The sequence below is a fragment of the Panthera pardus genome, unplaced genomic scaffold, assembly GCF_024362965.1.
Source record: "Panthera pardus isolate Hobbes unplaced genomic scaffold, ASM2436296v1 HiC_scaffold_18, whole genome shotgun sequence".
In the NCBI taxonomy this organism is placed as follows: domain Eukaryota; kingdom Metazoa; phylum Chordata; class Mammalia; order Carnivora; family Felidae; genus Panthera; species Panthera pardus.
This window is the reverse complement of record NW_026526743.1, coordinates 9,882,630-9,900,217: the sequence shown is the minus strand read 5'-3', so window position 1 is coordinate 9,900,217 and position 17,588 is coordinate 9,882,630.

Here is a 17,588-nt window from a genome sequence, read left to right as displayed (position 1 = left end):
TGAGATAGGCCTGGATTGCAATGTATTTTCCTCTCAGGACTGCCTTCGCTGCGTCCCAAAGCGCTTGGATTGTTGTATTTTCATTTTCGTTTGTTTCCATATATGTTTTAATTTCTTCTCTAATTGCCTGGTTGACCCACTCATTCGTTAGTAGGGTGTTCTTTAACCTCCACGCTTTTGGAGGTTTTCCAGACTTTTTCCTGTGGTTGATTTCAAGCTTCATAGCATTGTGGTCTGAAAGTATGCAGGGTATAATTTCAATTCTTGTAAACTTATGAAGGGCTGTTTTGTGACCCAGTGTATGATCTGTCTTGGAGAATGTTCCATGTGCACTCGAGAAGAAAGTATATTCTGTTGCTTTGGGATGCAGAGTTCTAAATATATCTGTCAAGTCCATCTGATCCAATGTATCATTCAGGGCCCTTGTTTCTTTATTGACTGTGTGTCTAGATGATCTATCCATTTCTGTAAGTGGGGTGTTAAAGTCCCCTGCAATGACCACATTCTTTTCAATAAGGTTGCTTATGTTTATGAGTAATTGTTTTATATATCTGGGGGCTCCGGTATTTGGTGCATAGACATTTATAATTGTTAGCTCTTCCTGATGGATAGATCCTGTAATTATTATATAATGCCCTTCTTCATCTCTTGTTACAGCCTTTAATTTAAAGTCTAGTTTGTCTGATATAAGTATGGCTACTCCAGCTTTCTTTTGGCTTCCAGGAGCATGATAAATAGTTCTCCATCCCCTCACTCTCAATCTAAAGGTGTCCTCAGATCTAAAATGAGTCTCTTGTAGACAGCAAATAGATAGGTCTTGTTTTTTTATCCATTCTGATACCCTATGTCTTTTGGTTGGCGCATTTAATCCATTTACATTCAGTGTTATTATAGAAAGATACGGGTTTAGAATCATTGTGATGTCTGTATGTTTTATGCTTGTAGTGATGTCTCTGGTACTTTGTCTCACAGGATCCCCCTTAGGATCTCTTGTAGGGCTGGTTTCATGGTGACAAATTCCTTCTGTTTTTGTTTGTTTGGGAAGACCTTTATCTCTCCTTCTATTCTAAATGACAGACTTGCTGGATAAAGGATTCTCGGCTGCATATTTTTTCTGTTTAGCACACTGAAGATATCGTGCCAAGCCTTTCTGGCCTGCCAAGTTTCAAAAGAGAGATCAGTCACGAGTCTTATAGGTCTCCCTTTATATGTGAGGGCACGTTTATCCCTTGCTGCTTTCAGAATTTTCTCTTTATCCTTGTATTTTGCCAGTTTCACTATGATATGTCATACAGAAGATCGATTCAAGTTACGTCTGAAGGGAGTTCTCTGTGCCTCTTGGATTTCAATGCCTTTTTCCTTCCCCAGTTCAGGGAAGTTCTCAGCTACTATTTCTTCAAGTACCCCTTCAGCACCTTTCCCTCTCTCTTCCTCCTCTGGGATACCAATTATGCGTATATTATTTCTTTTTTGTGTATCACTTAGTTCTCTAATTTTCCCCTCATACTCGTGGATTTTTTTATCTCTCTTTCTTTCAGCTTCCTCTTTCTCCATAACTTTATCTTCTAGTTCACCTATTCTCTCCTCTGCCTCTTCAACCGAGCCGTCGTGGTTTCCATTTTGTTTTGCATTTCGTTTAAAGCGTTTTTCAGCTCCTCGTGACTGTTCCTTAGTCCCTTGATCTCTGTGGCAAGAGATTTTCTGCTGTCCTGTATACTGTTTTCAAGCCCAGTGATTAATTTTATGACTATTATTCTAAATTCACTTTCTGTTATATTATTTAAATCCTTTTTGATCAGTTCATTAGCTGTTGTTATTTCCTGGAGATTCTTCTGAGGGGATTTCTTCCGTTTGGTCATTTTGGATAGTCCCTGGAGTGGTGAGGACCTGCAGGGCACTTCCCCGTGCTGTGGTGTATAACTGGAGTTGGTGGGCGGGGCCGCAGTCTGACCTGATGTCTGCCCCCAGCCCACCGCTGGGGCCACAGTCAGACTGGTGTGTGCCTTCTCTTCCCCTCTCCTAGGGGCGGGATTCACTGTGGGGTGGCGTGGCCCATCTGGGCTACTTGCACACTGCCAGGCTCGTGGTGCTGGGGATCTGGCGTATTAGCTGGGGTGGGTAGGCAAGGTGCATGGGGGCAGGAGGGGTAGGCTTAGCTCGCTTCTCCTTAGGTGATCCACTCCAGGAGGGGCCCTGTGGCAGCGGGAGGGAGTCAGATCCGCTGCCAGAGGTTTGGCTCCGCAGAAGCACAGAGTTGGGTGTTTGCGTGGAGCGAGCAAGTTCCCTGGCAGGAACTGGTTCTCTTTGGGATTTTGGCTGGGGGATGGGCGGGGGAGATGGCGCTGGCGAGCGCCTTTGTTCCCCGCCAAGCTGAGCTCAGCCGTCCGGGGGCTCAGCAGCTCTCCCTCCCTTTGTCCTCCAGCCTTCCTGCTTTCTGAGCAGAACTGTTAACTTATGACCTCCCAGATGCTAAGTCGCACTCGCTGTCGGAACACAGTCCATCCAGCCCCTCCGCTTTTGCCAGCCAGACTCGACTCTAACCTTTTTTGATCCTTCCCCTCCCCCATGGTCTTCTGTTAAGTTTCTCAGGATCCACATAAGAGTGAAAACGTATGGTATCTGTCTTTCTCTGTATGACTTATTTCACTTAGCATAACACTACCCAGTTCCATCCACGTTGCTACAAAAGGCCATATTTCATTCTTTCTCATTGCCATGTAGTATTCCATTGTATATATAAACCACAATTTTTTTAAATCCATTCATCTGTTGATGGACATTTAGGCTCTTTCCATAACTTGGCTATTGTTGAGAAGGCTGCTGTAAACATTGGGGTACAAGTGCCTCTATGCATCAGCACTCCTGTATCCCTTGGGTAAATTCCTAGCAGTGCTATTGCTGGGTCATAGGATAGATTTATTTTTAATTTTTTGAGGAACCTCCACACTGTTTTCCAGAGTGGCTGCACCAGTTTGCATTCCCACCAACAGTGCAAGAGGGTTCTCATTTCTCCACATCCTCACCAGCATCTACAGTCTCCTGATTTGTTCATTTTAGCCACTCTGACTGACGTGAGGTGGTATCTCAGTGTGGTTTTGATTTGTATTTTCCTGATGAGGAGCTACGTTGAGCACCTTTTCATGTGCCTGTTGGCCACCTGGATGTCTTCTTTTTTTTTTTTTTTTTTTAATTTTTTATTTTTTAATATATGAAATTTACTGTCAAATTGGTTTCCATACAACACCCAGTGCTCATCCCAAAAGGTGCCCTCCTCAATACCCATCACCCACCCTGCCCTCCCTCCCACCCTGCCCTCCCTCCCACCCCCCATCAACCCTCAGTTTGTTCTCAGTTTTTAACAGTCTCTAATGCTTTGGCTCTCTCCCACTCTAACCTCTTTTTTTTTTTTCCTTCCCCTCCCCCATGGGTTTCTGTTATGTTTCTCAGGATCCACATAAGAGTGAAACCATATGGTATCTGTCTTTCTCTGTATGGCTTATTTCACTTAGCATCACACTCTCCAGTTCCATCCATGTTGCTACAAAAGGCCATATTTCATTTTTTCTCATTGCCACGTAGTATTCCATTGTGTATATAAACCACAATTTCTTTATCCATTCATCAGTTGATGGACATTTAGGCTCTTTCCATAATTTGGCTATTGTTGAGAGTGCCGCTATAAACATTGGGGTACAGGTGCCCCTATGCATCAGTACTACTGTATCCCTTGGATAAATTCCTAGCAGTGCTATTGCTGGGTCATAGGGTAGGTCTATTTTTAATTTTCTGAGGAACCTCCACACTGCTTTCCAGAGCGGCTGCACCAATTTGCATTCCCACCAACAGTGCAAGAGGGTTCCTGTTTCTCCACATCCTCTCCAGCATCTATAGTCTCCTGATTTCTTCATTTTGGCCACTCTGACCTGCGTGAGGTGGTATCTGAGTGTGGTTTTGATTTGTATTTCCCTGATAAGGAGCGACGTTGAACATCTTTTCATGTGCCTGTTGGCCATCCGGATGTCTTCTTTAGAGAAGTGTCTATTCATGTTTTCTGCCCATTTCTTCACTGGGTTATTTGTTTTTCGGGTGTGGAGTTTGATGAGCTCTTTATAGATTTTGGATACTAGCCCTTTGTCCGATGTGTCATTTGCAAATATCTTTTCCCATTCCGTTGGTTGCCTTTTAGTTTTGTTGGTTGTTTCCTTTGCTGTGCAGAAGCTTTTTATCTTCATAAGGTCCCAGTAATTCACTTTTGCTTTTAATTCCCTTGCCTTTGGGGATGTGCCGAGTAAGAGATTGCTACGGCTGAGGTCAGAGAGGTCTTTTCCTGCTTTCTCCTCTAAGGTTTTGATGGTTTCCTGTCTCACATTCAGGTCCTTTATCCATTTTGAGTCTATTTTTGTGAATGGTGTGAGAAAGTGGTCTAGTTTCAACCTTCTGCATGTTGCTGTCCAGTTCTCCCAGCACCATTTGTTAAAGAGACTGTCTTTTTTCCATTGGATGTTCTTTCCTGCTTTGTCAAAGATGAGTTGGCCATACGTTTGTGGGTCTAGTTCTGGGGTTTCTATTCTATTCCATTGGTCTATGTGTCTGTTTTTATGCCAATACCATGCTGTCTTGATGATGACAGCTTTGTAGTAGAGGCTAAAGTCTGGGATTGTGATGCCTCCTGCTTTGGTCTTCTTCTTCAAAATGACTTTGGCTATTCGGGGCCTTTTGTGGTTCCATATGAATTTTAGGATTGCTTGTTCTAGTTTCGAGAAGAATGCTGGTGCAATTTTGATTGGGATTGCATTGAATGTGTAGATAGCTTTGGGTAGTATTGACATTTTGACAATATTTATTCTTCCAATCCATGAGCAGGGAATGTCTTTCCATTTCTTTATATCTTCTTCAATTACCTGCATAAGCTTTCTATAGTTTTCAGCATACAGATCTTTTACATCTTTGGTTAGATTTATTCCTAGGTATTTTATGCTTCTTGGTGCAATTGTGAATGGGATCAGTTTCTTCATTTGTCTTTCTGTTGCTTCATTGTTAGTGTATAAGAATGCAACTGATTTCTGCACATTGATTTTGTATCCTGCAACTTGGCTGAATTCATGTATCAGTTCTAGCAGACTTTTGGTGGAGTCTATCGGATTTTCCATGTATAATATCATGTCATCTGCAAAAAGCGAAAGCTTGACTTCATCTTTGCCAATTTTGATGCCTTTGATTTCCTTTTGTTGTCTGATTGCTGATGCTAGAACTTCCAGCACTATATTAAACAGCAGCGGTGACAGTGGGCATCCCTGTCGTGTTCCTGATCTCAGGGAAAAAGCTCTCAGTTTTTCCCCGTTGAGGATGATGTTAGCTGTGGGCTTTTCATAAATGGCCTTTATGATCTTTAAGTATGTTCCTTCTATCCTGACTTTCTCAAGGGTTTTTATTAAGAAAGGGTGCTGGATTTTGTCAAAGGCCTTTTCTGCATCGATTGACAGGATCATATGGTTCTTCTCTTTTTTTTTGTTAATGTGATGTATCACGTTGATCGATTTGCGAATGTTGAACCAGCCCTGCATCCCAGGAATGAATCCCACTTGATCATGGTGAATAATTCTTTTTATATGCTGTTGAATTCGATTTGCTAGTATCTTATTAAGAATTTTTGCATCCATATTCATCAGGGATATTGGCCTGTAGTTCTCTTTTTTTACTGGGTCTCTGTCTGGTTTAGGAATCAAAGTAATACTGGCTTCATAGAATGAGTCTGGAAGTTTTCCTTCCCTTTCTATTTCTTGGAATAGCTTGAGAAGGATAGGTATTATCTCTGCTTTAAATGTCTGGTAGAACTCCCGTGGGAAGCCATCTGGTCCTGGACTCTTATTTGTTGGGAGATTTTTGATAACCGATTCAATTTCTTCGCTGGTTATGGGTCTGTTCAAGCTTTCTATTTCCTCCTGATTGAGTTTTGGAAGAGTGTGGGTGTTTAGAAATTTGTCCATTTCTTCCAGGTTGTCCAATTTGCTGGCATATAATTTTTCATAGTATTCCCTGATAATTGTTTGTATCTCTGAGGGATTGGTTGTAATCATTCCATTTTCATTCATGATTTTACCTATTTGGGTCATCTCCCTTTTCTTTTTGAGAAGCCTGGCTAGAGGTTTGTCAATTTTGTTTATTTTTTCAAAAAACCAACTCTTGGTTTCGTTGATCTGCTCTACAGTTTTTTTAGATTCTATATTGTTTATTTCTGCTCTGATCTTTATGATTTCTCTTCTTCTGCTGGGTTTAGGCTGCCTTTGCTGTTCTGCTTCTATTTCCTTTAGGTGTGCTGTTAGATTTTGTATTTGGGATTTTTCTTGTTTCTTGAGATAGGCCTGGATTGCAATGTATTTTCCTCTCAGGACTGCCTTCGCTGCATCCCAAAGCGTTTGGATTGTTGTATTTTCATTTTCGTTTGTTTCCATATATGTTTTAATTTCTTCTCTAATTGCCTGGTTGACCCACTCATTCGTTAGTAGGGTGTTCTTTAACCTCCATTTTGGAGGTTTTCCAGACTTTTTCCTGTGGTTGATTTCAAGCTTCATAGCATTGTGGTCTGAAAGTATGCATGGTATAATTTCAATTCTTGTAAACTTATGAAGGGCTGTTTTGTGACCCAGTATATGATCTATCTTGGAGAATGTTCCATGTGCACTCGAGAAGAAAGTATATTCTGTTGCTTTGGGATGCAGAGTTCTAAATAGATCTGTCAAGTCCATCTGATCCAATGTATCATTCAGGGCCCTTGTTTCTTTATTGACTGTGTGTCTAGATGATCTATCCATTTCTGTAAGTGGGGTGTTAAAGTCCCCTGCAATGACCACATTCTTATCAATAAGGTTGCTTATGTTTATGAGTAATTGTTTTATGTATCTGGGGGCTCGGGTATTTGGTGCATAGACATTTATAATAGTTAGCTCTTCCTGGTGGATAGACCCTGTGATTATTATATAATGCCCTTCTTCATCTCTTGTTACAGCCTTTAATTTAAAGTCTAGTTTGTCTGATATAAGTATGGCTACTCCAGCTTTCTTTTGGCTTCCAGGAGCATGATAAATAGTTCTCCATCCCCTCACTCTCAATCTAAAGGTGTCCTCAGATCTAAAATGAGTCTCTTGTAGACAGCAAATAGATGGGTCTTGTTTTTTTATCCATTCTGATACCCTATGTCTTTTAGTTGGCGCATTTAATCCATTTACATTCAGTGTTATTATAGAAAGATACGGGTTTAGAGTCATTGTGATGTCTGTATGTTTTATGCTTGTAGTGATGTCTCTGGTACTTTGTCTCACAGGATCCCCCTTAGGATCTCTTGTAGGGCTGGTTTCGTGGTGACAAATTCCTTTAGTTTTTGTTTGTTTGGGAAGACCTTTATCTCTCCTTCTATTCTAAATGACAGACTTGCTGGATAAAGGATTCTCGGCTGCATATTTTTTCTGTTTAGCACACTGAAGATATCGTGCCAAGCCTTTCTGGCCTGCCAAGTTTCAAAGGAGAGATCAGTCACGAGTCTTATACGTCTCCCTTTATATGTGAGGGCACGTTTATCCCTTGCTGCTTTCAGAATTTTCTCTTTATCCTTGTATTTTGCCAGTTTCACTATGATATGTCGTGCATAAGATCGATTCAAGTTACGTCTGAAGGGAGTTCTCTGTGCCTCTTGGATTTCAATGCCTTTTTCCTTCCCCAGTTCAGGGAAGTTCTCAGCTATAATTTGTTCAAGTACCCCTTCAGCACCCTTCCCTCTCTCTTCCTCCTCTGGGATACCAATTATGCGTATATTATTTTTTTTTAGTGTATCACTTAGTTCTCTAATTTTCCCCTCATACTCCTGGATTTTTTTATCTCTCTTTCTTTCAGCTTCCTCTTTCTCCATAACTTTATCTTCTAGTTCACCTATTCTCTCCTCTGCCTCTTCAAGCCGAGCCATCGTGGATTCCATTTTGTTTTGCAATTCGTTTAAAGCGTTTTTCAACTCCTCGTGACTGTTCCTTAGTCCCTCGATCTTTGTGGCAAGAGATTCTCTGCTGTCCTGTATACTGTTTTCAAGCCCAGCGATTAATTTTATGACTATTATTCTAAATTCACTTTCTGTTATATTATTTAAATCCTTTTTGATCAGTTCATTAGCTGTTGTTATTTCCTGGAGATTCTTCTGAGGGGAATTCTTCCGTTTGGTCATTTTGGAGAGTCCCTGGCATGGTGAGGACCTGCAGTGCACTTCCCCTGTGCTGTGGTGTATAACTGGAGTTAGTGGGCGGGGCCGCAGTCCGACCCGATGTCTGCCCCCAGCCCACTGCTGGGGCCACAGTCAGACTGGTGTGTGCCTTCTCTTCCCCTCTCCTAGGGGCGGGATTCACTGTGGGGTGGCGTGTCCCGTCTGGGCTACTTGCACACTGCCAGGCTTGTGTTGCTGGGGATCTGGCGTATTAGCTGGGGTGGGTGGGCAAGGTGCACGGGGGCTGGAGGGGCAGGCTTAGCTCGCTTCTCCTTAGGTGATCCACTTCAGGAGGAGCCCTGTGGCAGCGGGAGGGAGTCAGATCCGCTGCCGGAGGTTGGGCTCCGCAGAAGCACAGAGTTGGGTGTTTGCGCGGAGCGAGCAAGTTCCCTGGCAGGAACTGGTTCCCTTTGGGATTTTGGCTGGGGGATGGGCGGGGGAGATGGGGCTGGCGCCTTTGTTCCCCGCCAAGCTGAGCTCTGCCGTCCGGGGGCTCAGCAGCTCTCCCTCCCTTTGTCCTCCAGCCTTCCCGCTTTCCGAGCAGAGCTGTTAACTTATGACCTCCCAGACGCTAAGTCGCGCTTGCTGTCGGAACACAGTCTGTCCGGCCCCTCCGCTTTTGCCAGCCAGACTCGGGGGCTCTGCTTGGCCGGCGAGCCGCCCCTCCGCCCCGGCTCCCTCCCGCCAGTCCGTGGAGCGCGCACCGCCTCGCCGCCCTTCCTACCCTCTTCCGTGGGCCTCTAGTCTGCGCTTGACTCCGGAGACTCCCTTCTGCTAATCCTCTGGCGGTTTTCTGGGTTCTTTAGGCAGGTGTAGGTGGAATCTAAGTGATCGGCAGGACGCGCTGTGAGCCCCACGTCCTCCTACGCCGCCATCTTCTGGAACCCTCTGGATGTCTTCTTTAGAGAAGTGTCTATTCATGTTTTCTGCCCATTTCTTCACTGGATTATTTGTTTTTGGGGTGTGGAGTTTGGTGAGTTCTTTATAGATTTTGGATACTAGTCCTTTGTCTGATATGTCATTTGCAAATATCTTTTCCCATTCCATTGGTTGCCTTTTAGTTTTGTTGTTTGTTTCCTTTGCAGTGCAGAAGCTTTTTATCTTGATAAGGTCCCAATAGTTCATTTTTGCTTTTAATTCTCTTGCCTTTGGAGATGGGTCGAAAAAAATTGCTGCAGCTGAGGTCAAAGAAGTTGTTCCCTGCTTTCTCCTCTACGATTTATGATAGTTTCCTGTCTCACATTCAGGTCCTTCATCCATTTTGAGTTTATTTTTGTGAATGGTGTAAGAAAGTGGTCTAGTTTCATCCTTCTGCATGTTGCTGTCCAGTTCTCCCAGCACCATTTGTTAAAGAGAGAGTCTCTTTGCCATTCGATATTCTTTGCTGCTTTGTCAAAGATTAGTTGGCCATACTTTGGTGGGTCTAATTCTGGAGTCTCTATTCTATTCCATTGGTCTATCTGTCTGTTTTTGTGCCAATACATGCTGTCTTAATGATTACAGCTTTGTAGTAGAGGCTAAAGTCTGGGATTGTGATGCCTCCCGCTTTGGTCTTCTTCTTCAATATTACTTTGGCTATTCAGGGTCTTTTGTGGTTCCATACAAATTTTAGGATTGCTTGTTCTAGCTTCAAGAAGAATGCTGATGTAATTTTGCTTGGGATTGCATGAATGTTTAGATAGCTTTGGGTAGTATTGAAATTTTAACAATATTCTTCGAATCCATGAGCACAGAATGTTTTTACATTTCTTTATATCTTCTTCAATTTCCTTCATAAACTTTCTATAGTTTTCAGCATACAGATCTTTTACATATTTGGTTAGATTTATTCCTAAATATTTTATGATTCTTGGTGCAATTGTGAATGGGATCAGTTTCTTTATTTGTCTTTCTGTTGCTTCATTATTAGTGTATAAGAATACAACTGATTTCTGTACATTGATTTTTGTATCCTGCGACTTTGCTGAATTCATGTATCAGTTCTAGTAGACTTTTGGTGGAGTCTATCGGATTTTCCATGTATATCATGTCATCTGCAAAGAGTGAAAGCTTGACATCATCTTTGCCAATTTTGATGCCTTTGCTTTCCTTTTGTCTGATTGCTGATGCTAGCACTTCCAACACTATGTTAAACAACAGCGGTGAGAGTGGACATCCCTTGTAATGTTCCTGATCCCAGAGGGGAAAGCTCTCAGTTTTTCCCCATTGAGGATGATATTAGCTGTGGGATTTTCATAAATGGCTTTCATGATGTTTAAGTATGTTCCTTCTATCCTGACTTTCTTGAGGGTTTTCATCAAGAAAAGATGCTGAATTTTGTCAAATGCTTTTTCTGCATCAATAGACAGGATCATATGGTTCTTCTCTTTTCTTTTATTAATGTGATGTATCACATTGATTTGTGAATGCTGAACCAGCCCTGCAGCCCAAGAATGAATCCCACTTCATCATGGTGAATAATTCTTTTCATATGCTGTTGAATTTGATTTGCTAGTATCTTATTGAGAATTTTTGCATCCATATTCATCAGGGATATTGGCCCGTAGTTCTCTTTTTTTGCTGGGTCTCTGTCTGGTTTAGGAATCAAAGTAATGCCGGCTTCATAGAATGAGTCTGGAAGTTTTCCTTCCCTTTCTATTTTTTGGAACAGCTTGAGAAGGATAGGTATTATCTCTGCTTTAAATGTCTGGTAGAATTCCCCAGGGAAGCCATCTGGTCCTGGACTCTTATTTGTTGGGAGATTTTTGATAACTGATTCAATTTCTTCATTGGTTATGGGTATGTTCAAGTTTTCTATTTCTTCCTGTTTGAGTTTTGGAAGTGTGTGGGTACTTAGGAATTTGTCCATTTCTTCCAGGTTGTCTAGTTTGTTGGCATATAATTTTGCATAGTATTCCCTGATATTTGTATTTCTGAGGGATTGGTTGTAATAATTCCATTTTCATTCATGATTTTATGTATTTGTGTCATCTCCCTTTTCTTTTTGAGAAGTCTGGCTAGAGGTTTATCAATTTTGTTTGTTTTTCAAAAAACCAACTCTTGGTTTCATTGATCTGCTCTACAGGTTTTTTTAGATTCTACATTGTTTATTTCTACTCTGATATTTATTATTTCTCTTCTTCTGCTGGGTTTAGTGTATCTTTGCTGTTCTGCTTCTATTTCCCTTAGGTGTGCTGTTAGATTTTATATTTAGGATTTTCTTGTTTCTTGACATAGTCCTGGATTGCAATGTATTTTCCCCTCAGGACTGCCTTTGCTGCATCCCAAAGTGTTTGGATTGTTGTATTATCATTTTCATTTGTTTCCATATGTTTTTAATTTCTTCTCTAATTGTCTGGTTGACCCATTCATTCTTTAGTAGGGTGTTCTTTAACCTCCATGCTTTTGGAGGTTTTCCTTGCGTTTTCTTTTATTATTTCTTTTATTATTTCCAGACGTTTTCCTGTGGTTGACTTCAAGTTTCATAGCATTGTGGTCTGAAAGTGTGCATGGTATGATCTCAATTCTTGTGTACTTATGAAGGGCTGTTTTGTGACCCAGTATGTGATCTATCTTGGAGAATGTTCCATGTGCACTCGAGAAGAAAGTATATTCTGATGCTTTGAGATGCAGAGTTCTAAATATATCTGTCAAGTCCATCTGATCCAATGTATCATTCAAGGCCTTTGTTTCTTTATTGATCCTGTGTCTAGATGATCTATCCATTGTTGTAAGTGGGGTGTTAAATCCCCTGCAATTACTACATTCTTATCAATAAGGTTGCTTATGTTTGTGATTAATTGTTTTATATATTTGGGGGCTCCCATATTCAGCGCATAAACATTTATAATTGTTAGCTCTTCCTGATGGATAGACCCTGTAATTATTATATAATGCCCTTCTTCATCTCTTGTTACAGCCTTTAATTTAAAGTCTAGTTTGTCTGATATAAGTATGGCTACTCTAGCTTTCTTTTGACTCCCAGTAGCATGATAGATAGTTGTCAATCCCCTCACTTTCAATCTGAAGGTGTCCTCAGGTCTAAAATGAGTCACTTGTAGACAGCAAATAGATGGGTCTTGTTTTTTTATCCATTCTGATACCTTATGTCTTGTGGTTGGAGCATTTAGTCCATTTACATTCACTGTTATTAAAAGATACGGGTTTAGAGTCATTGTGATGTCTGTAGGTGTCATGCTTGTAGTGATGTCTCTGGTACTTTGTGGTCCTTGCAACATTTCACTCACAGAATCCCCCTTAGGATCTCTTGTAGGGCTGGTTTCGTGGTGATGAATTCCTTCAGTGTTTGGGAAGACCTTTATCTCTCCTATTCTGAATGACAGACTTGCTTGATAAAGGATTCTTGGCTGCATATTTTTTCTGTTTATCACATTGAAGATTTCCTGCCATTCCTTTCTGGCCTGCCAAGTTTCAGAAGATAGGTCTGCCACTAGTCTTATGGGTCTCCCTTTGTAGGTTAGAGCCTGTTTATCCCTAGCTGCTTTCAAAATTTTCTCTTTATCCTTGTATTTTGCCAGTTTCACTGTGATATGTCATGCAGAAGATCGATTCAAGTTATGTCTGAAGGGAGTTCTCTGTGCCTCTTGGATTTCAATGCCTTTTTCCTTCCCCAGATTGGGGAAGTTCTCAGCTATTATTTGTTCAAGTACACCTTCAGCCCTTTTCTCCCCTCTCTTCCTCTCCGGGAATTTCTATTATACGGATATTGTTCCGTTTGATTGCATCACTTAGTTCTCTAATTCTCCCCTCATACTCCTGGATTTTTTATCTCTCCTTTTCTCAGCTTCCTCTTTTTCCATAGTTTTATATTCTAATTCACCTATGCTCTCCTCTTCCCCTTCAATCCATGCTGTGGTCACCTCCATTTTATTTTGCACATCACTTATAGCACTTTTTAGCTCCTTATGACTATTTCTTAGCCCTTGATCTCTATAGCAATATAGTCTCTGCTGTCCTCTATATTTTTTTCAAGCCCAGCGATTAATTTTATGACTATTATTCTAAATTCTTGTTCCATTACATTACTTAAATTGTTTTTGATCAATTCGTTAGCTGTCACTACTTCATGGAGTTTATTTTGAGGAGAATTCTTCTGTTTCATCATTTTGGGTAGTCCCTGGGGTGGCTCCAAAATGCAGGGCACTTCCCCTGTTCTGCCCAGAGTAACTTGTGGCCCCAGCCCACCTCTGGGGCCACAGTCAGACTGGTGTGTACCTTATCTTCCCCTCTCCCAGGGGCAGGATTCACTGTGGAGTGGTGTGGCCCTTGTCTGGGTTACTTGCACACTGCCAGGCTTGTGGTGCTGCTTTGATGGAATCTGGTGTTTTAGCCGGGGTGGATCTGCATGGTGCACAGGGGCAGGAGTGGCAGGCTTAGCTTGCTTTTCCATCAGTGGTCCACCACGGGAGGGGCCCTGCAGCACCAGGAGGGAGGCAGACCCGTTGGAGGGTGTGCATCCACAGAAGCACAGTGTTGGGTGTTTGCACAGTTCAATCAAGTTCAGTGAGGGAAACTGGTTCCCTTTGGAATTTTGGCTGGGGGATGGGAGAGGAAGATGGCACTGGCCAGCGCCTTTGTTCCCCTGCCAAGCTGAGCTCTGTCTTTGGGGCTCAACACCTCTCCCTCCCAGTGTCCTCTTGTCTTCCCCTCTCCAAGAGCAGAGCTGTTGACTTTTAACATTCCAGATGTTAAGTCCCCCTGGCTGTCAGAACTCACGCACTCTGGCCCCTCCACTTTTGCAAGCCAGACTCCGGGACTCTGCCTTGCCAGGTGGGCTGCCTCTCAGTGGCTCCAGCTCCCTCCCACCAGTCCGTGTAGTGCACACTGCCTCTCTGTCCTTCCTACCCTCTTCTGTGGGCCTCTTGTCTATGTTTGGCTCTGGAGAGTCCATTCTGCCAGTCTTCTGGGTTATTTAGGCAGATGTGGGTAGAATTTAAGCGATCAGCAGGACGAGGTGAGCCCAGCATCCTCCTATGCTGCCATCTTCTCTTCAACTCCCAGAGTTATTTTTTAATTCTCTTGATTTCCTCTTTGGCTCAATGGTTGTTCAAGAGGCTATTTACTTTCCAAATGTCTGTGAGTTTTCTGATTTTTTTTTCCTGTTATTGACTTCCAGTTTTTCTGTGTTTTGTTTTAAAGTTTTAATTTAAATTCTAGTTAACATACACTGTAATGTTAGTTACAGGTATACAATGTAGTGATTCAACACTTCCATACCATTGTGGTTGGAAAAGATATTTGGCATGATTTTGATCTTAAATTTAAGATCTGCTCTCTGCCCTAAAATTTGATCTATCCTGGAGACTGTTCCATGCACTTGAATATGTATTCTTCTGTGCTGGATAGAAAGCACTATGTCTATTAGGTCCATTTGGTCTATAGTGTTGTTCAAGTCTGCTGTTTCATTACTGATTTTAAAAATGTGAGCTATTTTAAAGCTGTGCTGTACAGATCACAGAAATTGAATCAAAGTCTTATTACAGTGTTTCAAAGAAGAAATTTTATTAGCATCTCATATAAATTGCATATAAATGCAAATTCATTGCATTTATAATTAAATTGAGGCTGGGGCACCTAGGTGGTTCAGTTGGTTGAGCGCCCAACTTTGGCTCAGGTCATGATCTCACAGTTCTGTGGGTTCATGCCCTGTGTCGGGCTCTGTGCTGTCAGCTCAGAGCCTGGAGCCTGCTTCGGATTCTGTGTCTCCCTCTCTCTCTGTCCCTCCCCTGTTCATGCTCTGTCTCTGTCTCTCAAAAATAAAAATGTTAAAAAATTTATAATGAAGTTGAGGCTAAACCAAGTTAAATCTCTTGTCTAAGAAGATCATGAAGGGACAAGAAATCAAGCTCACTTGTGTGGATGCAAAGCTTTTTCACTCTACCATGGTGCTTTCAGTGGGGGCATAATATGTTTTTGTGTACCTACTATGTATAGAAACTAAGAAATTAATGAGATATTTCCTCCCTATTTCCCCGTGTTAAGATTGACAAAATTGAATTGTAGAGTAGGTCACTTGTCCAAGGCCCATCCTTATGGAGTGATGTAACAGATATTTTTGTACTGGGAAAATTCTCAGTCCTGTTATGAGAACTTTAATGTACCTTTCAGGCAAAACAATAACTGAGACCTTGTTTGTCAGATGTCTCACTAGCCAGAGAAGTGGAGATTCAAACTTGTATTTGTTGGTTCTTTTCCACTACATACATTTACCCCTGATGTGTTTTGTTGGAAAGTATTATACACCATCATAGGGGCTTTAGATTTGAGGTTACAACAGAGGAAATGTACTTTTAGTGTGAAGTCACCCTGAAAGTAGTTGAAACAAGCGTTTCTAGGACTTAGAGACAATGTCTCTATTCATTGTAAATCCCTCTAAGGCAAGAAGGTGGAATTGATTGTCTTAAAGATATGGATACATGGGGGAAAGGCTGCCTTCTCTGTGTGGAGGAATCCAGGCTTGATTTTGCTGATGAATCTCCCTGTCAAGGCACTATTTTCAGTGCTTTGCAGTTCTTGCCAACAAAGGCAATCTTTCTGTAGACCAAATTCTAGATATTCTGGTTTCAGGGCTTGACATCTCAATAGCAAAAAGAAGTCTTTGGACTGTAGATTCCTGAACTAGAAACAGACTTGGGGGGAGAGGTCCAGGAATTTGGGAATTCATTGCAAAGAGGCTTTCAGCTTGTAACTGTGGGATCTGATCAAGGCTTCTCAGCCTCAGTACTATTGACACTGGAGACAGGATCATTCTTTGCTGTGGGAGGATGTCCTATGCACTGTAGGATGTGAAGCAGCATCACTGCCTTGTACCCACTAGATGCCAGCAGCAGCAACACTTCCCCCCAGTTGTGACAACTAAAAATATCTCCAGACCGGGCCAAATGTTCCCTAGAGGATAAAATCAACCACTGACCTAGAAATGGCATTGCATACCCAGTGTCAGCAGTGTGAGCTGAGGTGCCTACTGTACACTGTGTTTTCTGTGGGTGTAATTTGGAAAGTATTTGCATAATTAGATGACTCTGGGCATAAGTGAGTGGAAAATGCCAACAAAATCTCAAAGGATTTCTCTCCCCGGCCTTGTAAAAGAGTTATGTTAAACTAATTAGGTTTATTTAGTACATTATGTGAGAAGCATTGTTAAATAATAACTGATGATAACATGACTTTGGCTATTTGGAGTCTTTTTTGGTTCCATACAAATTTTAAGATGGTCTGTTCTAGTTCTGTGAAGAATGCTAGGTGTTATTTTGATAGGGAATACATTGAATGTGTAGAATGCTTTGGGTAGTAATGACATTTTAACAGTATTTGTTCTTCCAATCCATGGAATGTTCTTCCATTTCTTTCTGTCTTCAGTTTCTTTGATAACTTTCTATAGTTTTCAGCATACAGATCTTTTACCTCTTAGCTTAGGTTTATCCCTGGGTATCTTGTGGTTTTGGCGCAATTGTTAATGGAAGTGATTTCTTGATATCTTTCTGCTGCTTCATGATTTCACTCATATGTGGAATTTGAGAAATAAAACAGATGAACACAGGGGAAGGAAAGGGAAAATAAGAACAGAGAAGGAGACAAACGGTAAGAGACTCTTAACTATAGAGAACAATTTGAGGGTTTCTGGAGGAGAGACGGGTGGGAGGATGGGTCAGATGGGTGATGGGCATTGAAGAGGGTACTTGTTGGGATGAGTACTGGGTGTCACATGTAAGAGATAAATCACTGGGTTCTACACCGGAAGCAAAGGCTACCCTATAGGTTAACCAATTTTAATGTTTAAAAAAGTGATGATAAACCTTCTTAGGTTATATGTATATGGATATGTTACTAATATTTACTAATATAGATATTCCAGAAATTATGTGACATTCATGGAAGTTTATCAATACTCTTTCTGTCTGGTCATTATGTTAAAATGCTGTACATCACAGAAATAACTAAAGTTCCTTGTCAACGGACTCTGGATCTTTAACCTTGGCCATTTTACATCTTTGGTCATCTATAGACAGTTACTCCTTTACTGATTCTTCTCCAAAAGCATATACAATTGGCTCTAGGAAAATATGCTCTGTAATGGCATTGCTTGAATAAATTTGAGACCATGCCTCTGCACTAAGTTTCCACAGCTAATGAAGAAGCTGACAGATTCAAAATAACTGCTAACCCAAGATCAAGCAGACAAGAATTAATTACATGGGACTGAATGAATTCATAAGGACAATTATAACTTTTATGACTTTGTATGTGAAACATTGCTGGTTATTTAATGTTTTGCTTTCCAGATTAAAAAAAAATGTTTCTCCCTTTTTTTTTTAATTTTATTTTTTATTTTTAAAAATTTACA